The sequence below is a fragment of the Eleutherodactylus coqui genome, chromosome 7 (assembly GCF_035609145.1).
Source record: "Eleutherodactylus coqui strain aEleCoq1 chromosome 7, aEleCoq1.hap1, whole genome shotgun sequence".
Lineage (NCBI taxonomy): Eukaryota > Metazoa > Chordata > Amphibia > Anura > Eleutherodactylidae > Eleutherodactylus > Eleutherodactylus coqui.
In genome coordinates, this window is record NC_089843.1 from 170,386,644 (window position 1) to 170,408,265 (window position 21,622).

Below are 21,622 nucleotides of genomic sequence, written 5' to 3' on the forward strand. Positions count from 1 at the left end.
AAAACCGCTTATAAACGCTTCTCCCGGCTTTCTGCATGTACCCCCTGTCTTCTGTACCCTGTTTGTGTTTACAGGCTCTAGCAGTCTGTTGACAGGACATCACTGGCTGCTGCAGCCAGGACATCACTGGCTGCTGCAGCCAATCAGATGTTGGTGCTGAAACACTGGTTCTTGATTGGCTGCAGCAGGTGGTGATTCCCAGTACAGAGGCTGACTGCAGCTTGTAAGCACAGACCAGGTATGGAGGATGGAGCTGTGGCGTGGTGCATGCAGGCAGCCAGGAGAGGTGTGTTTAAGCTGTTTTATTATGAATTGCCATTGACAACCCCTTTAATAAACGGTATTCCTGCACATAATATGTTTACATGGCAGAATTTTGATGTTGATTTGATGCAGAATCCGAGCCAATTTTGCATGGTAAAATAGTACGTAAAGCTGAAAAAAAACACATGTCCATCCAGTTCAGCCTATTACCCCCCCCCCCCCCCGCACACACACACACCAATGTTGATCCAGAAGAAGGCAAAAACCCCCAGTGAGGTAGAAGCCAATTTTTCCTCCTTTCAGGGGAAGAATTCCTTCCAGGCTCTAATCTGGCAATTTGGAATAATCCCCGAATCACCGATCCTTCTGAAGTTATTATATGTCATACTGTATCTCTCAAGAAAGGTGTCCAGGCCCATCTTGTACTCTTTTAGTGAGTTTGCCATCACCATGTCCTCAGGCAGAGAGTTCCACAGACTCACTGCTCTTACAGTAAAGAACTCCCTTCTATGTCGGTGCGGAAACCTTATTTTCTCTACACATTGATACAAGTCTGCATCCCATTACCTTCAATGGGAATCCATGCCATAGTTTTTAGGGTGCAGATTTCTTCTATGCGTGGATTTCAAATCCATGTGTGGACAAAAAAAATGTCTGGGGAAAAGAAAAAGTGGCTTGTTACTTCTCAACGCAGATTCCACGTCACATCCACTGGGGAATTCTACCCTAGGCTTCGTCCAAAGGGCTAAATCCACGTGCTGATCAGCAGCCATAGGTTACATAGACAGAGCAGAAACGCACAGCGCAGTTGTGGATTTCTGCCATGCCTTTCAGAGGCAGAGTCCATGTGGAAAAATCTATGTTGGATCTCGCAGTGTGAACATACCCTTACTGGCTTATTAGAGATGAGCGAGTATACTCACTAAAGGCAATTGCTCGAGTGAGCACTGCCCTTAGCGAGTATCTGCCCGCTGGAGACTGAAGGTTCGGGTGCCGGCAGCGGGCAGGGAGCTGCGGGGGAGAGCGGGGCGGAACGGAGGGGAGATCTCTCTCTCGCTCCCCCGCGCCGGCACCCGAACCTTCCATCTCGAGCGGGGAGATACTCGCTAAAGGCAATGCTCGCTCGAGCAATTGCCCTTAGCGAGTATACTCGCTCATCTCTATTGCTTATTTACTCCCCAGCTAAGACTTTGCTCTGTATTCCACTTCATGTTGTATTACAAGAAGGCCAGGGAGCTGAGATCTGAGGGGCTGTTTGTTACAGTTCTCATGCTAGAGCTGCTTTATCAGTTTCTGTAGCTTCCGGTCACCGCAGATTCTATTTCCAAAAACTGTGACGCTGCAGGTACATAAAAATAAATTTTTCATCCTGTTGCTTAGTTACTCAGAGAAAAAAAAGGTACTTAAATCCACAGTGATCCCTCCATGTGAAGAAGCAGGCCCATGGGCATCAGAATGGGTGTTGTGTATTATAAACCCCACCATCAGCTCCTCACATCTCATCTTGTGGCATGGTTGGAAGCAAAATAGTAACTTCATTGAAACCAAAATGTTCTGTTCTACATACAGTTAGCCTTTTATCAATTACATTGTGTGGCTGGAGAAATAATACAATATACTGAAGGCTTTGTACATGCACTAGAACCAGATTCAACACTACGCCATAAAACCTTGCCCTTCTGGATCCTAATGGGGCAATGGAACAATACCTCTGCAGCGCCACCTATTGGAAGGCAGCATTTCTGCAAGTCAGTATCAGACTTTTTAAACAAGCCTAATACGAGGGGCTGCTGATAAGTCTTTGGCTTTACCCAGAAAGAAACGAGATAGGAAGACGAAACTTTACATTTATTCCACATACTCTCCACTGAGGTCAACGCACGTCTTACATCGGTATTCCAAGTTCTGTAAGCCTTGCAAAAAGAAGGATTTTGGTTGTGACTCAAACCAGTCATCCGTAGCAGCCATGGCATCAGAAATGGTGTGAAATTTGGTACTCTTGAGGTGTTTCTTCAGGTTTGGAAACAGATGCTAGTCGAAGGGAGCTAGATCTGGTGAATAAGGTGGGTGGTCAACCAGCTGGAAGCCTAGCTCCACCAGTTTTGCCGTGGTCGCTTGTGCAGTGGGAGCGGAGGCGTTGTCTTGCAGAAACAAGATTCCTTTGGACAGCTTGCCGCACCTTTTGGCCTTCAGAGCTGCCTTCAATTGGTCCAAAAGTTCAATGTCATACCTTGCATTGATGGTGGATCCATTTTGAAGGATGTCCACTTGCAGCACGCCCTCCTTATCCCAGAACACAGACGCCATCACCTTAGTGGCTGAACTTCTTTGGGTGAGGAGAACCACTGTGCCTCCACTCCTCTGACTGCTCCTTGGTTTCAGGGTCATACAAATAAACCCAGGTCTCATCCATAGTGACCAGTCGATCCAGGAAGTTCTTATCAGTCCGGAAACGCTGACAAATGGACCGGGAAGTTTTCACTCGCATGCTTTTCTGATCTGTTATCAAACATTTGGGGACCCACTTTGCAGATCGCTTCTTCATCTTCAAATGTTCATGGATAATGACACAAACACGTTCATGAGAAATCCCCATGATGTCTGCTCTTCCTTTAGCTGAAATTGGCCGATTCTCCAGTATGAGGTTGGCCCCCTGCACACGAGCGGAAATTCCGCGGTGGGATTTCCCGCGGAATTTCCGCTGCTGGTAGCCTGCATAGGATTGCGTTAACAAACGCATTCCTATGCAGACGGCCGCGATTTGGGCGCGCGAAATATCGTGCGGCAAACAAATCGCGGCATGCTCTATTTCTGTGCGGGGCTCGCAGAGCCCCACACAGAAATGTCACTCACCCGCTGCCGGCTCCGGTCTGCGCATGTGGCGGCTGCCCGGCAAGCCGGCACATCAAACAGCCGGAGCCGGCGGGCGCGGGTGAGTATGTGCTGGTCCCTGCAGGCGCTCGGGTCGGGTCCCGCGGCGGGAATTCTCGCCGCCGGATCTGACCCGCCTGTCTGCAGGCAGCCGTTGTGCGCAGCATTGACAATCTCCGGAACAACAACCTCTCTCGGTCGTCCAGGACGTTCCTCATTATTGGTGCTGAAGTGGCCCGTTTTAAATTTGGCAGCCCAGTTCCTAACTGTAGAGTATGAAGGGCATTGATCCCCCAATGTCTGCGACTTATCACCATGAATATCCTTCGCGGACTTTTCTTGCAGAAACAAGAATTTTATCACTCCTCTGCTCTCATTTGCTGTGAACATCGCCTTAGACTCCACCATTTTGTTTTCCCGCGTGCCTAGATCACTGCTGCCATAAGCTACAAACACAAAATTGTGAAAACCTATATTAGACACATAAGGCTTTCATGTGATGTAACATTCGATACCATAGAAACAAAAAAAGAACACAAAGCCAAAGACTTATCAGCAGCCCCTTGTAACAATAACTGGGAATTAGGAGCCAACAACAGAATAACCATGCACAGACAGCTGTTTCAGGCTGATTGCCCCTCATCAGCGTGCAGCAGGTCAGCAAGGGGATCGTATCTCCTTAAGGAGAACCCCTAGAAGGTGCGAGGAGACTTATATGCTCTTCTGCATCCTGGTATGGTTTTTGTTTTCTTTACTAGCTGATCCTGGCAAATAGGAACAAATGTCATTTTGTTAATCCCTGTTATATCCGTTCTGTCAGGCGCTTTCTTTTCCAATTTTTAAATAACCGACGTTTCAACTTCCTGTTTGACTCCAGGAGATTTATTTCCTCGATTTGGAAAAACAAATGATAAATACATTGTTATCCTTTGTCCTTGGCCCAAGCACAAGCCATCAGAATGTCAGTTCCAGAAGACCCTTTGACCTAATAAAGTAGAGCTGGTTGTACAGTCCTAGAAGGATGGGGTAAGCTATGCCATTACTCTTTACATCTTGGATAGAACCTGCCAAACTCTAAAAGCCTGCAAAACACCCCAAACACGTTTAGCCAGTTTATTGTGTGTGAGCCATTCGGATGCATCGTGCACATAGAGAACTGATGGCTTGGTTTGTACTTCATCGTTTATTCCATATTCAATGTAAGCGACCCGCTAAACACGTTTAAAGAGCAAAGGAATTGCATCTTTTTTTTTTTTTAGCCTGTTACACCTTAAAGGCTTCTTCACACAAATGTAAGCGCAAAAATGCTCATTCCAGCGCAAGTGAAGGAGTGCGTTTTTTTTTTTTTTTCTTCACAATCCTGCCTATACAATTTCTGTGCGAACTTGTGCAGGCAACGCTGATTGACGTGGGTAGGAGAATCGCCCCCGCACTTATTTAAATGGCTATCAAGCCAAATTAGATGGGATGTTCGCAGGTATGCACAGTGTTTTGCGCATACCCGCACGTACATATTTGCACACACCCATAGACTTCTATGGGTACCTTTGGTGCACAAATTCATACAAAATTAAAGCATGTGTGCGCAAACTAACCCATTGAGAATGAACTCCTCAAAAACAAAAGTTCTTCTTTCTCTGCGTATTGCGCGTGCAAACTCTGCACATGAATAAACCTGTGTGAAGGAGCCCTAAGCCTGAGTTACACATCTACCTCTCCCATGAAGCGCCAATCAAACTAGATCAAGTTTCAGGGCTTTTGCAGGATTTGTTAAAAGGGTTGCCAGTTGTAAACTAATTATGGCATATCCTCAGGACAGGTCATCAATAGTAGATTGACAGGTGTCCGTTGCCTGGGACCCCCACTGACCAACAGTTCATCAGGCTGCTACACTCATGCAGTTGGCCCTGTTCTTATACTGCAGTGGCCAGGCTTGGTATTTTCAGGCATTGAAATGAATGGGAACTTGGCCTGCAATACTGAGCTTGGCCACTGGAGTAAGAACAGAGCTATCTGCTTCCTGCAGAAACCAGCTCACTGTACAAGTGTAGGGGCCCAGTGGATAGCTGATTAGCAGTGGTCCTGGGTGATGAACACCTGTCTATCTACTATTAATGGCTGTCTTAATACTATAAATGGTTTACGGCGGAACAAACCTTTTTAAGTGCCTTTCTTTATCCTGATACATAAGTCATGCAGCAGCGTTTCATAACGTGTAGCTGAATGTGGTGTAATCCTATGGGTTACATCATAGCTCCCGGTTAAAGTCGCTGTGTAGTCCACGCCGGATACCAAGGGAGTGATCGATCAATGGTGAAGCTGACCTGGTCCTTTAGTTCTCCTATTTACAACATGGAAAAAGCAATACAGTCACAGAGGATTTCATTGACCTATTCCGTTAAAGATCAATGGAGGGGGGAGCCTGGACGCACATAACTAAATAGCATAGATGCGTCGTGTAGCAGAACTCTGCCGGCAGGGATGTTTGTGGGTAAATGAAACCCCAACTCCATAAATCTCTGTCGAATTGTTACTTTTCGTGCCCAGAAAGGCTGATGAATGAGTTGTTTCTAGTCCTGGAAAATCTTTAATAAAATTTTAAAAAATGTAATAATAAAGCAAAAGAACAGTCCCCCCCCCCCCCTCCCAATATAGATACGATTGCAGATTTTCATATTGCGCAGGACATAAATTCCTATGGTTGTACATTGGGAAGCAATAACTGTTTTCCATATGTGCACATTATAAGAAAACAGGCTTTTATGTGTTTTTGGGAAGAGCAGAATAGTCCAAAAACCGTCACATTGATTACAATACGGCAGTAATGTTAACATCAGCAAAACCAACCTTCTAAACAGTAGCCTGCATGTCGTTCTCTGCGGAGCACACCGAATGACAGACTCTGAATATACAGCTGCTTCTGCCATTTTTATGTTACACTCGAGCACTATATTGCTGAAAATTGTTTCCAGGCTAGGAAAATGCCTTTGACTCTCCGAACTACCTGCATAGCTTTTATTGCTGTGAGTCATGCTGTTTCTAAAAAAATACTAAGCATTTGGTATATTTCTGGTAGGTTTACATCCATTATTGGATCCATTTCTTCACTTTATTAAAAAAAAAAAAAAAAAAAAAGAAGTTTTTTACTTTTTGTTTCTCCAGATTGAGCTAAATGCATTCTATGCTAATGTTTCGATCCTTCTGCCCGTTGACTTTCCTTGTAAATTACAAAAATGTTCAGGCATCATTCAGATAGGCTACAATGCATCCGTAATATGATTGTAAGTCCTGACCAGATCGTAGGTCTAAGGGCTATTTCAGACGACCGTATATCGGCTGCGTTTTCACGCCGAGCTGATCTACGGTGTCCTTGCCTGCAGGAGGAGGAGGATGGAAGAGCCAGGAGCAGGAACTGAGCTCCCGCCCCCTCTCCACTCCTCTCCACTCCTCTCCACTATTTGCAATAGGAGGGGGCGAGATGGAGTACCAGCGCTCAGCTCTGCCCCGTCCCACCCCTCCCATTGCAAATAGCAAGGGGCGGGAACTCAGGTCCTGCTCCTGGCTCTTCCCCCCAAGCAGACAAGGACACCGTATATAGGCTCGGTGTAAAAACACGAGCCGATATACGGTCGTCTAAATAAGCCCTACGTACGTGAACTAACGACAACATAAGGCTGGTGTCACATCGGCATAAGTGCATTTGTGGTGCGTATTTGCATGCGCAAACGCATGCTTTGTTGCACTTTTTGCGCGCACAAAAAACATGCAAGCATGCTCCCATTGATTGAAGTGGGCAATTAAGTTAATTAGTTCAACATGTGCTATTTTCATGCGCAAATGCATAGGCTGCCTTTGTGTCATTTTGTAAGTGACTCGCACTAAAGGGTTAAGCTTGCCTTAGAGCTGGGGTAGTACTAACCTCTAGTGGTCAGTTTTAAAGCTGTACCCAGATATTGATCCTGTGTGCTGCCCTTTGATTGGCTGTCCGGAGGTCACATGTTTTGAAAGGTCCTGAAGGTTCTGGAGCACTAGATAAAGAATTTTTATGCTGTGCCAGAGGGGAAGAGTGCAGGGGACCTGTGCGCTGCAATGAAGAGTTGCTTCTGGGACACTGCAGGAGAACCATAGGAACAGTAGGTGGAGCTGAAGGGAAGCGAGTACTCCTAGTTGCATGGTCAATACTGCCTTGATCTGCCAAGAGACAGGAACAGAGACAGTGAGAGCCAAATCTGTGGAGCAGTTGCTGACTGAGGAGCAACAATCTGCAGTGGAGATTTCAAAACTGCGCCACAGATACAATGGTTCAAGAGAATTTCTGCAGCATCTGGTTGTAAGTGAGATCGGCCTCATTAATAGCCAAACAGTGTGCACATCAACAGTGACTTTCTAGGGTCTAAGCAGGCCTGCTAGCTGGGTAACATGATAAACGCCACCCTTTTGTACATAAGTTTATGGTAAGGCACGTATACGCAGTAGAGGACTGCAACCTTCAATTTTACCAGAATCCATCCTGGAACTATTGAACCACAATATTAGGCCCAATGGCCACGGGCGGATTTGATTTGCATTTCAAGCCGCCCATAGGGAAGCATTGGCATCTGCACCTACACATGCGGATTTGTTTTTTGGGTTCCGTGTGCGGAAAACAAGTCACAACATGCTCTATTTTAGTGCGGATTCCCTATGGACAGCTTCCATTGAAGTCAATGGAAGCCATCCAATCCGTGGCCTATCCGTTAACATTGCAGACGTGCCGTGGATTTCACGGGAAAAGCAGGAGATTTGAAGAAAAAAAATCTGTACTGTGCATGTTTGACGGCGTACCCTGCTGGCCAGCCATCTGCAGTGTAGAAAATGTGAGGTACGCGCTGATGGCAGGGTCGGATTCTATTGCTGGCTCCCGCATGCAGAATCCAACCCGCCCATGGACATGAGGCCTGAGAGTTTTATCAATTCACCTGTTGCAAACAGTATTCTTGTTAACTACAAATATAGCGATTGCTGTTCTAATGGACTGTGTTGAGGTTTAAGTTACCTTATCGCCAGTGTAAGTTGCAAACATTATTATCCAGTATGAAGTGTGAATTATTATTTCCTAGTATGCAAATAACATCATTAACATCCTTAGGGTGCATTCAGACGAACGTATATCGGCTCGGTTTTCACGCCTAGCCGATATACGTTGTCCTCATGTGCAGGGGGGGGGGAGGATGGAAGAGCCAGGAGCAGGAACTGAGCTCCCGCCCCCTCTCTGCCTCCTCTCCGCCCCTCTGCACTTTTTGCTATGAAAGGAGGCGGGACGGGGTGGGGCTAAGTTCCGCGAATTAGCCCCGCCCCCGTTCCATCTCTCCCAATTGCAAATAGTGCAGAGGGGCGGAGAGGAGGCAGAGAGGGGGCAGGAGCTCAGTTCCTGCTCCTGGCTCTTCCATCCCCTGCACACGAGCACAACGTATATTGGCTCGGCGTGAAAACCAAGCCGATATACGTTCGTCTGAATGCAGCCTTAGGTAGTGATAGTCAGGTTCGCACCATGGTACAGTGAAAGGGAAATTATTTACTGAACTGTGGCCTGAACTACATAACACTGTTCTTTCAGTTATTTCCTAATAAAAAGGTTACTATTTTGTTGTAACTCTGTCGTTGACCTCCTATTCTGTAATCTGTGTCTCATTTCAATACCTGTGATAGTTTCGCACTTTCCCTGGGTGCAGAATCTAGGATCGAGGGGTGTTAGTGATGTGAGTCACAGCCTGTATTCTAACTCGCAGATGCATTCCCAATTTTCCTTTTTGCTACTGAAAACAGTGTAGACAGACCCCTTAGGCTAGTCATACACTTGACTGAATGCCTCAGTTTTGGCGGCATCAGCCAATCATCTAATATGTATGGGGGGTTTCTTCACTCTTCTCTAATTGCATATGTTGGGAGATGGAAGGATCAGGCAGCTGGGTGTTATCATGCCCAATCATTTTGTTCTCTGCAAAATAAGCTACCACCAAAGGTGTCTGGCAGCGGCTCACTCCCCTTTTTCCATTTGGAACATTTGCATGCCAAGCTAAAGTGCACTTGTATGTGATTGGGTCAGAAGACATGGTTGCCAGACAATAATCTATGGCCACCTTTGAAGGGGTTTCCAGAGGTTGGTCCTTTGAAGAGGATTGGAGGGGGTTTCCAGAGGTTGGCCCTCCATCGATCATTAAGCAGTGGCATATCCTAGTAATATGGCATCACTTCCATCTTTTGTGTATGGGGGCTACCAGACAGCAAATACTCTAGAAAAATGACTGGCCATGTTGGATTTAAAGGGGTTGTCTCGAGAAAGCAAGTGGGGTTAAGTACTTTTGTATGGCCATATTAATGCACTTTGTAATATGCATCGTGCATTAAATATGAGCCATACAGAAGTTATTCACTTACCTTCCCTGCGCTGGCGTCCCCGTCTCCATGGCTCCGTCTAACTTCAGCGTCTAATCGCCCGATTAGACGCGCTTGTGCAGAAGGTCTTCTGCCTTCGGCTCGGTCTGGCACGAGCGGCGTTCTGGCTCCGCCCCTTCTACGCATCATCGCGTAGCTCCGCCCCATCACACGTGCCGATTCCAGCCAATCAGGAGGCTGGAATCGGCACACGTGATGGGGCGGAGCTACGCGATGACACGCAAGTGCGTCTAATCGGGCGATTAGACGCTGAAGTTAGACGGAACCATGGAGACGGGGACGCCAGCACAGGGAAGGTAAGTGAATAACGTCTGTGTGGCTCATGTTTAATGCACGATGTACATTACAAAGTGCATTAATATGGCCATACAGAAGTGCCCCCACTTGCTTTCGCGAGACAACCCCTTTAATGCCTGGTCCTTTATTCTTACAGGGGATACATGGTGTCTAGCTGTGGCTTATTCCCCTCTCCCCAATGGGAAACAACATGCGCTCTTGGCTGACAATGAGCGTGAATATTTTTGGGGAGGTTGAGGCCGATGGCTATCTGCCAATAGTTTTCTCATGCCTATGGTTAGTTTAGTCCTAAAACATCATAAAATTATACTTTGCATAAACAAGCACATTGCTCACTTCCTTTATAATCTTCATGTATCTGTCTGGTTCACAGTGTTTCTTCTTGTACACCCTTCCACAATATTTCCTATTAGACTAGGGCGCGATGACCTTGTGCAAGAGTGTCTTATGACTTCAGTTGCATCGTGTGACTTTGTGTCAGTTGTGCTTTCTTTTCCCATAGAAGTCAATGGAAATATCTTGCATTCCTTGTCTAATAATTTCTCTGAAGTATAACCATCACATAAGCGTTTGGTAACAGGACTGGATCATTCATCAGTTGAAGGGATTGTCCTACTTCTAGCTGTTTTGCTGCAGACAGCTCTGTATGTAGCACAGTGGCCAGGGTTAGTACTGCAGGCTGTGTGCTATTGAAGTGAATGGGACACAGCCTGCAGACCCAAAGCGGGGTACTTCACAATGTACGGAGCTGTTGGCTTCCTGTTGCAAAACAGCTAGAAGTGGGACAACCCCGTTAGACCTGCCAGCTAATGATCAAGCTTCTCTAGTGAATTATGGAATGATGCTTTTTAGTTGAACTCTTCATCTGAGTCCATCGGTACGCTGTATTCTGGCATGTTGTTAGGGTGTTGGCTGACGTTGTCCTTGAACTGATCGAATAGCTCCTAATTTCTGTGTCCTACTTTTGGAGGTCAACTTTCTGTATAGGGAATCCAAAATTCTGCACCTGATGACAGAATAGAACGTTATGGGCAGTTTGGAACTGAGGTAAAGCAGTAGAAGTAAATGGACTAAGATCGAGCAAGCAGCTAGGAAGTTGTGAGGCTTTGGGTTGAGGACAATATTAGATGGGAAATAGTTGACACTTAAAAATAAAAAACAGATGGTTTTGGGATGAACAAAGTTATTTATTACATTAGGGAATGGCGCAGACTCTCTTCTGTTTCTGTTGATTATTTTGGCCTGCAAGGCGTTTAATAGCTCATGTGAAACACATTGTAAAGATGTTATTATCATGTGTCATACTGAAAACATGCAAATACAGCTTTTCTGTAATGGGAGGTGAATGCTAGGGTGACTGGCATTCAATCTTAACTAATGCCTGCCAAAACATGGCTGCAGGTGCAGATAGAAGGAGACTGTGGACTGATAACGAACTTATTAAACCTCAGTTTGACGAATAGCATTTTGCCATAAGGGTGCCTACCCACTACAGTTCTTTTTCACTGCGAAATTCACAGCGTTTTTTTTTTCTCCAAGTGTCTATGGGACTTAATGTCAAATCGCGATGCAACAAAATCAGGATTTTGCGGTAAATTTGCGGTTTTTGTCGCGATGCAATTTTAACATTAACTAGTCCCATAGACACCTGGAGAAAAAAACTTCTGCGAGTTTCGCAGTCAAAACGTGACGATAGTAGGTAGGCACCCTAAAACTGTTGTGTTGAAAGGGTAATTTCTCCTAGGATTGGTACAGTGTGAACATAGACCATATTGTATATCCATTCCTCAGCTTACTTGACCTAATCTAGTTCTGTCACAGCAGATTACCTGACTGAAACACTCTTCTATCACAATAACTTACCAGACTAGAAAGTATTGTCTGAAACTTGTGTGATTTCACAGGGGTTTATGTTCACGCACATGTGATGTCAGCAGCTGTTAACTCTTTACATGACAGTAACATGGTTGTGATGTCACAGCGACTTACGACTAAAACCCAGTAGTGAGGTCATTGTAGCTTACTTGACAAAAGCACAATTGGGATATCGGAGCAGCTTATCTGTCTGAGGGCTTATTCCGACGTGCGTATGGCCCCCTGCACATGGGCGGAAATTCTGGGGTGGGATTTTTTTTCAGAATTCCCGCCCCTGCCCGCCTGCATAGAATTGCATTACAATACACAATCCTATGCAGACGGACATGATTTTGTTCACGTGAAAATGCATGCGGAAAACAAATCGCGCCATGCTCTATTTCTGTGCGGGTCTCGCAGAGGCCCGCACTGAAATGTCTCTCCCGGGCCGCTGACTCCACTCTACGCATGCGCAGGCTGGCCGGCAGCTAGCACATCAAACAGCCGGAGCTGTGGGAGAGTTCAGCACCGCACTGGTCCCTGTAGGGGCACAGGTTGGGTCCTCGCAGCGGGATTCGACACAGCCGTCTGCAGGCGGCCTATATCGGCCGGGTTTTCACGCCCAGCCCATATACGCTGTCCCTCTCTGCAGGGGGAGGAAGCGACCCGGGAGCAGTGCACTGAGCTCCCGCACCCTCTCCACCCTTCCCCACTGTTTGCAGTAGGAGGGGGCGGAACTTAACGCCACCCCATCATGCCCTCCTATTGTAAACCGTGTCGAGGAAGCAGCATGGTCCACCGTTAATCTGACCGCAAATGGCCAGTCTGGACTACTGGTGCACAATTACCGCTGATGGGTTGCGGTGCAATAGTTGCCTGGCTGAGTGATTTGTTGGGGACCTCCCTCAGCCTACAGAACAGCGGGCAGCCGGGGACCCTCCTAACTAAGGGAGAACACAAAGCCTGGGGCCAGTGCTCAAAGAGCTTCAATAATTACAAAATGCTATAAAAATTAGCCTCTCAGTGTTTTCATTAATATTCTTTTGGGATCCCTGGTATAAAACTCAGTGTAAGATCACTGATGGACATATGTGCTCATAGGCAGCTTAGACCATTCTCTGAATGATGTATTTCATATAGTCTTCCCAATTCAGCTTTTACCTGTATATGCAGATTAGAGCACTCATTGGTGCTCATTGGCTTGATATTGATAAGATTCATGATTTAGCGCAAGATTAACTACAAGGAGTTCACTGATACATTCGGGAATCCTATTAAAGGAGGCATTTCTTCTATTTATAATGACATGTTATGCTGTAGGTAGAGCGACAAAATGAGTTATATGATGAACTGGGAAACTGTCTTAATGAAAACATTTTTCCTTACAAAGTTGGCACCAAGTTTTGCGGTGGTCCACTAAATACATATATTGCATAAATCATCTAGAGACTACATGTAAACTCCAGCTAAAATGGTGTTGAACCCCCTGCCAGGCTAGCTAAATCGTATCCTATTAATTTGGATGTGTGTTGGTGTCAGTGTCTTGCCAAAGGTAACTTGATATATATCTGGTCAGAATGTCCCGTAATACGGAAATTCTTGAAAGACGTATTTGGATTAATTTCTAAGAAATACCATGAAAATATTTTTCCTCTTCCAACGCCGGCTTAACCGAATATTGGATTTTATGTTATACTCTATAAATGTAGATGGGTTACACAGGATTTTTATGGCAGCTGGATTAGAGCTGGTAGCTGATTGTAAAATTAATCTCTTGTGGGGGTGCAGTATGCAGAGTGACCTGGAGAGGGCTAGAGGCAGGCATTCTGGTACTGCAAAGAAGGTTAACGCTGTGGGTGTGGCAGGAAGATAAAAAGATCAGTTCCTGCCACACTCAGGAAAAGTAATAGCTCAGTGGAGCAGAAGGGCTGCTAGCCAGAGCTCCAGTGTGGTCCAGTGAGAGGCTGTGAAGGAGCCTGGGTTCTGGTGCGGACCAGTTTGAGCCAGTTACCCATCTGAGAGAGGAGGACGCCTCCAGACACCCTGGGCAGGGGTAGTGACTGGGACCATGTGGGTTGTAAACCCAGGACTTTCTATATGGACTGTGATATGCTGTATTGTTGCTGTGAATAAATGCTGGCAGGTGCCAATTTTAAAAGAAATCAAGTCTCCTGGAGCCTGTTTACCCGTGTGGTGCCCATATTACTGACAGAGTTCGGTGATCCGCAGGCAAGGAACCCCACTTGCCACACTCTCCAATATTAGATGGGGTAATATCGAATGTGAATCACCATGTTTGGTATGATTCATATATGGAAGCAAGTGGAATCTGTCGGATTACATATTTTTTAAATGGGCCTCCTTCTTGGGTAGAAGACAAGAGCCCAGGATGGTTACAGATCCTTGACATTGTTAGGTTGTAAAATTGTGCACATGTTCTGCTTTTTATAAATTTGTGCTAAAAAAAAAAAAAAGGCAAAAACCACTAAAATAACTTCAGTCTGGAGTGCTATAGTTGTTAGCTGCAATATCTTGGTGACCTAGTACTGTAACAGATTAGCAGAATAATACTAGAGGCGTCACCGTATACTAGTGTGATACTTCTGTCTACATACGTGCTCTGCAAGAGATACAAAATCGAGTAGTTTAGGCTGTGTTCACACCTGCTTTCAGGTGTTCTCTCTTCCTATGTTCTGCCCCTTGCCGTCTTATGATGGAACCAAACGGACCTCATTGACTTTAATGGTGTTTGTTTTGTCTGTTCAGCTATTGAGCATTTTACTGGACAAAAAAGTCCTTCATGCTGGACTCTCTCTTCCCGCATTCTATGCCGGCACCTCCGATCAGAGGTTCCTAATGCAGATGTGGACATGGCCTTACTTATAGGTAGACTCCAAGAGCTGAAGGCTCTTCTGCATGAACAGTACAAGAGCTTCTGATGACATTTGGATCCAGCTGGATGCTAACCATAGACCACCTCATCCTCTCTAGAAGGGTCTTCATCTTACACTTCCCTTCCATGATAAATCCATATCTCCTATACCTTGAGCAACATTTACCGCTGTCAGCGAAATGTAGCGCTATATGTATATTCTTGCTGTTCCATATTAAGGGTTAATACGAGTAGCATGATTCCGTTTATTTCTCAAACTGTCAGAGAATATATAGTCCTTTTAGACAAATATATTGATGCAGGTGACCAAGAGTCACCTGATTCAATATATGCATAACTTGTTATGACTTTTAGCTCATGCAGTGACGTCGGTCTTTTGGTCGCGCGCTGTCTGGGATCATTAATTGGTAATCTAGAAGTATTCCTAAGCTTAGAGGAGGTCTAAGGTCACTCCCACACACACAGTAATTAGCAAAAAAGAACCATGGCACTCACTCGACTCCGCCAGAAAAGAAAACTTGTGTGTGTGTGTGTGTGGGGAAGGGGGGGGGGGCTTCTTGATTAACCCCTTGAGTGGCACGCCCGGAAAATTTCTGGGGACGAGCTCCACTGCTCATAGCAACATAGCCCGGAAGATTTCCAGGCTATGTATCACTATGGGAGCTGCAGAGCACAATGCCACAAGCTGTGACAGTGTGCTCTGCCTGCACAGACCCACAGAGAACAAAGCAAGGGCTTTGAAAAACCAGCAGAAGGTATTGCCAATATGTCGGCAATGTCCTGCTTTGTTTACAAGTTGCCATAGAGACCATCGGCTTGTCAGAAGCAAGCCGATGGTCTCTGTGGCAGGGAGAGCTGGTTGTTAGCTGTCAGAGGACAGCTAGGTACTAGCTCTTACAGCAGAGATCAGAGAAAACCTCCGATCTCTGTTGTGTTAACCCTTTACATGCTGCAGTCTATGTGACTGCAGCATGTAAAGGGCTGTCACTGCAGCATGTAAAGGGCTGTCACCATCGGACCCCCGGAATGGGATCAGGGGTCCTGATGGGTCCCTGTGGAAGTCCCCTAAAGGGACAAAAAAAAAAAAAAAGTAAAAAAAATTGAAAAAAAAAAAAAGTTAAAAAATTATTAAAAAAATTAAAAAAACACTTGCCTCCCTTTACTTTGTAAAAAATCAAAAATACAATTACACATGTGGTATCCGTGTGCGTCGTAATGACCCAGAGAAGGAAGTTAATACATTATTTAACCCCTTAATGACATGGCCCCTTTTTTTCTTTTTTCCCCATTTCTTTTTTTCCTCCCCCCTGTTTAAAAAATCACAACTTGTCCCGCAAAAAACAAGCCCTCATATGGCCATGTCAATGGAAAAATGAAAAAGTTATGGCTCTTGAGACGCAACTGCAAAATTAGTTGAAATTCAATGATTAGACCATTTTAAAAAACCTGCCCTGGTGGGCACGACAGGGTGGTAGGAAACCCGCCACTCAAGGGGTTAAAGGAGCATATTTTATTGTTTCACAGTTTTAAAAGAGGCGACGTTTCGACTTACAAACAAGGTCTTTTTCAAGCCAACAAACTAGTGAAAACACGGTTCAAACTCCATGTTCCGGAACATGGAGCCAGCAACGGAACATGGAGTTTGAACCGTGTTTTTACTAGTTTGTTGGCTTGAAAAAGGCCTTGTTTTTTAGGTTGAAATGTCGCCTCTTTTAAAACTGTGAAACAATAAAATATGCTCCTTTAATCAAGAAGCCTTTTTTTTCGCATCATTACATGCTGCCACAGCTTTGCTATTGTATTGGACTCCCCCACACACGCCGCTTTTTACCGCAGCTTCCCAAGCATGGTGCTAACCATGGTACAATGCCACCATTGATTTCAATGGAGATTCGCAGACACGTGCTCAAATTCAGCGTGCTTTTTGTTTTTTTTGTAAGGCATTGTCCGTTCTATTTTTCTCGTGTTTTAGCGCTTTTTAACGCGTCTCATCAGCCATCACAATGATGGGGTGCATTGAAATGCGCTGTCAAAAGCTGTGACGTGTTCAAAAACACCACTCAAACGCGGTTCAGGAACGCATGTGTGAGACAGGCCTTAGTGTAAAGAAGATCAAATAAAGAAAGGCCGCCTGTCCACGGCCGCGACAGAATATCACTAGCAATATTCCACTGTGGGGAAGGAGGGTTTAGCAATCATTGCGATCATTTTCCGCACGTGTGCAGTAGGCTGCGCTTTGAATAGTTATCCTATGGAAATCATGTCCTGCGAGCTCTTTGTCCGATTTATCGCTGCAGACCTCGCAAGGACACCTCGCCCGTGAACAGGCAGCCTAAGGGTTCCTGTGCATGGGCATTTTTGCTTTGCGTTCCCTGTGGCGATAATCCAGCCGAAGGGAACGCAGTTAACGCTTTCCATAGCATTGTTATGGAAAGCACAGCCCTCCCTGTCCACGAGCGGAGAATCCTAGTGATTCTCCGCTCACGGACGGCAAATCGCAGCATGCTGTGAATTGCCGCGATTCTCCAGATAGGCTAACTGCGAAGATCCGTCTGTCTGCTCCCGCGGGATACCGCACTGCCTAAAACAGATGATGAGTTCTATTTACTAATACATTTCGAAGACAAAGTCTGGCTGCACATTTTATGTGAGCAAAAGGCCAACCACAGATCGTTCTTCTTCAGGCCTCGCAGTCTTATTTACAAAAAAATCTGAATATATGTCAAGTAAATCGGTCAAAATGGAAGGAAAACAAGATTTGTGTTCCACATACACTATGGCTTCTCACACGGCTGTGATACATCATGGACGGATCTATCAGAGGAATAGAACTGTGTAGTTTTAATGAGTTTTCATATTCCGCAGATGAACTTTGCACTACTAATGATCAGCCGTTAATGTCCTAATTCCGGGCAGCCCAGTGCATAATATTACATTGCGTGAGTGTAATGGGTAATGGTGGGTGTTTGACAATCTACATCTCATATTACAAGTTAATGTTTGGTTGATACATTTAAACATCTGGATGATTGTGGGAGTCTGGAGAGATGAGATCAATACTGAATCCGCTGCACATGTCATGGGAGCTGATCTGCTGATACCGGAGGCAGATCTGTATAGCAGCGACCCGCCTAATGAACAAAGGCGTTACTGACTAGCCGTCCCATCGTGAAGCGGACTGTAAGATGTATCACAACATTCCTCCCACAATCCACATTCTTGTTGAAAAATGTGTGGGGAGAAGAAAGCACAGCTTGTTGAAAAGACATGACACTTTCTATATTACTGATCTAGACGCTTCATATATTAAATATACTGTATATACCGTGTTTCCCCAAAAATAAGACCGTGTCTTATATTAATTTTTGTTCAAAAAGGTTTAACTTTTCTACATGTATAGCTGCCTGAACCCTATTTAAATTGACTTTTAATTAACTGTTAGCAGGGCTTAATTTTGGAGTAGGGCTTATATTTTAAGCATCCTTAAAAAGCCTGAAAAATCATTTTGCATCCTCAAAAATTCTGGAAAATCATGCTAGGTCTTATTTTCAGGGAAACAGAGTAATATGGATAAAGACTAGTTTGGTTTGCTTCAAATCATGTATTTTATAGGCCTTGAACAATATGACTTTCAGTGGTGTTACTACCCTGCTGTAGTTCGGTGAACACCGATGACCGTAGTCAGTGGCATTCAGCTTAGGAAATGGTTTATCCCAGTGATGGCGAACCTTTTAGAGACTGAGTGCACAAACTGCAACCCAAAACCCACTTTTTTTTATCGCAAAGTGCCAACACATCAGGGGGCGGGGCTTATCACGGCGTAAGATTTTTGCCTCTGCTATTCTGAAAAGGACAAGGCCGCTTCAAAATAGACAGGAAGAAACGCTGTGTGTTTTTTTTTTTTTTCCTAGCTGGAGCTCTGGAGTATCATAGGTGCGGATTTTGACTGGAAATCAGTTGCATATCGGCAGCTGATTTCATTCTATGCAGCGCTCTCCCTCACCTGTGAAGGGTTCCCGCTGTCAGAGCTCCCTGGCTTCCGGTTCCAGCGGCCTGTAGTGGCCACACCTGACTTGGCCGCTGGGAGACGGAAGCCAGGCAGCGCTGACTGAGGAAACCTACATAGGAGGCGAGGGGAGCGCAGCATAGTATGAAGTCAGCTGAGCATATGCAGTTGATTTCTAGTCAAAATCCACGGATTTTGGATGCGGAAATCCTGTAAATTTTGCTATGGAAATCTCCGCTGTGAACATTCCATAGCATTTCCGCCACGTGTAAACATACCCTAAGTCAGCTTGAGGTACGCTGCCACGTGAAGAGTGACCTCACTAGTATTAGTGTCCCTCACATTGGCCTCAGTAGTAAGTGACCCCTACAGTCACCTCAGTAGTAATAGTGGCCTCAGTAGTAATAGTGACCCCTCCCCCCCCCCCCCCAGTGACCTCAGTAGTAATAACTTCACAATAGCCCAGTAGCAATAGCCCCCAACCCATATAATGACCTCTTCCTTTTAGTCAGCGCTGCTCCTCCTCTTCTTGGCGCTGATGCCTTGTGCACACTGACTACAGTGTGTGCACCTGGATTCTTCCTCTCTTCTCCTCTCCTGCGGAACTAAAGAGGAGAAGTCCAGGGATGGAGGATCCTGGGTTCACACACTGATGTCAGAGTGTCCACTGGGATCCGCACCGCTAAGTGATTACCATCCAGCTGGCTGGCTGGCAATCACTATTGTGGTGAGCAGCGGTCGGCACACGTGCCAGTAGAGAGGTCTCTATGTGCGCTCCCTGGCACACGCGCCATAGGTTTGCCACTACGGGTTTATCCAAATAAAATGAAGTAAACCTTAAGTCCTATACATTCTGCTCAAACACTTAGGGCTTTTCTAAATGGCAACTTGATTTTGTTAGGCTTTTTGACCATAATGAAAGGCCGAAAATTATGCCTTGTTTACACATTGAAGATTTTGTACACTTTTATTTTTCTAGCGAAATCAAGAGTTGATCTAATCTATTTTTTTTTTTTTTTTTTTTTTCGCGTAAAGCTATCTCTTTATGGCATCAGACATGCATTCACTGTCAGTTTGAGCATGCATATGTTTGTTTATCATGGAGTCGGAGAATGTACCTACTGTATAAGCCGTTTGCTCTGATGTTAGCTCATTGAGGTTATATTCGGATTACATCTGAAAGCCTGTTCAGTGGTCAACGACAGAATGCAGTTACAAATGGATCTGGATAAGTTGGGGCCTTAAACAGAAAAGTGGCAAATTAGGTTTAGCACTGATAGATGCAAGGTTCGGTATTATTGTATCTTGACGCCACCAGAAGCTAGGGGTTTGACAGCAGGAACGCCCCTGTCACACCCTTAGCTTCTGATTGGTTCAAGCCTTGAAAATCCTAGGAGCGTGGGGATTTAGTTAATACTGGGATGGAGGGTTACGCTTACAGCTGGTTTCAGTATTAACCCCAACACTGAAACCAACCCTAACCCACCATGCCAGCCACACCGTCACCCAGCGCTGTCCCCGCACTTTTGTTAGTGTCCCCGCTGCCCTCCAGCCTACGCGTCTCCCTCTCTCCCTCTGTGACTCACTGTCAGCCAGCGCTGTGCTGGCGCCGCTGCAGGTTTCCCACTCCCTCAGGGTCCGCCGCCGCTGGCCAATTCAAGTAGTCCGCTGGAGAAGCCGGTCTGCCACTGCCGCTCCCTGAGTGTCTGGCACCGCTGCAGAATGCAGAGAGTCCGCCGGGGAAGCCACTTTGCCGCCGCGGAAGCCACTTTGCCGCCGCTTCCTGAGTGTCCGGCGCCGCTGCAGAGTGCAGGGAGACTGCCGGGGAAAACGCTATGCCGCCGCTCCATCACTGTTCCCAGCCGCTGGCCAGTGCAGGCAGGCCGCCAGGGAAGCCGTTCTGCTGCCCCTGGTCCTCACTATCCAGGTCCGCGGCCCACTGCAGGAAGTCCAGCCCAGCAAAGCCACTGGAGCGCCAGGTAAGGTGCTGTTACTGAGTGGCAGGACCTGAGAGGGGGAGTGGCCGGCCTGTCAAGCATGCTGTATCTTGTCACCACCCACACTTCTGGTGGCGACTAGATACAAGAATACTGTAAGGTTCTACACATGGGCAGGGAAATACATGTTACTATTACACACAAAATGGGAAAACTGACATGGAAATGGACCTGGAGATTTTAGTTTGACTGTAAGGCCAGTCTCATACGAATGGATGTGAATTGCAGATTACGCAATCACCGTCCGTGCAGAAGATACGTCGTAAAAGGGAAGTAGGATAAGGTGGAAGGGGTTGCACTGAGATATTATACCTCGGACCACCCCTTTAAGACATAGTAACATAGTAACATAGTATGTAAGGCCGAATGAAGACATTGTCCATCTAGTCCAGCCTGTCTATCCTACTGTGTTGATCCAGAGGACTGCATGTGTTGTAAGTGGCTGGACAGCTAGTTGTAGCTCAGTGGCTTCCTGGCTAGACTAGTTTTGCACTAGTTTGGTACCTATACAGCTTGGAGTTTCTACATATTGGAACAGATGAGTGAATTACTTGGAAGCTTTCATTTTCTGTCCGTGGCAGACATATCTTCTCCTTGGAGATAAAACCTGTAACCTTTTAGAATTTGAATATCATGTAATTTGCTTGAGGGTGCAGAGCCGAAACCAAATAATTATAATCCTGTTTTGTGTGTTATTCCTTTCTCAGTTTTCCTGTCCTGCTCTCTTTTTAAGGAAAAAAACCCCCAAATTATTTGCAAATTATGTGGAACCGCCAAAGGATCATCCTCATTTACAATGGCTGAAAATAAATTCATATTTGGCTAATCCTTAAACTCCATCATATTGGACATAGAATAAACCTTGTAGCCTCTTGAAACAGATTGTTAGCAGAAATGTGCTAATACATGTCTATTACCAAAATTACTTGTGATAGAAGCTGAGGAGATTCGGGTAATAGCTCTAGACAGAGATTAGGGCTTAACGGTACCTGTTCTTTGAATGGA

General features: G+C 45.7%; 1 protein-coding gene and 1 long non-coding RNA gene across 2 annotated transcripts in view; one reads left to right on the plus strand and one right to left on the minus strand.

Moving 5' to 3' along the window:
• Positions 1 to 21,622, plus strand: part of TSPAN5 (tetraspanin 5) — a 144,168-nt gene that overhangs the window by 18,919 nt on the left and 103,627 nt on the right. The window lies entirely within an intron of this gene.
• On the minus strand, positions 5,256 to 20,576 carry LOC136572966 (uncharacterized). Its single transcript, XR_010785833.1, has 3 exons — positions 20,207 to 20,576; positions 19,743 to 19,860; positions 5,256 to 5,476 (listed from the first exon to the last, which is right to left on the minus strand). It is a non-coding gene; the product is annotated as an uncharacterized lncRNA (long non-coding RNA).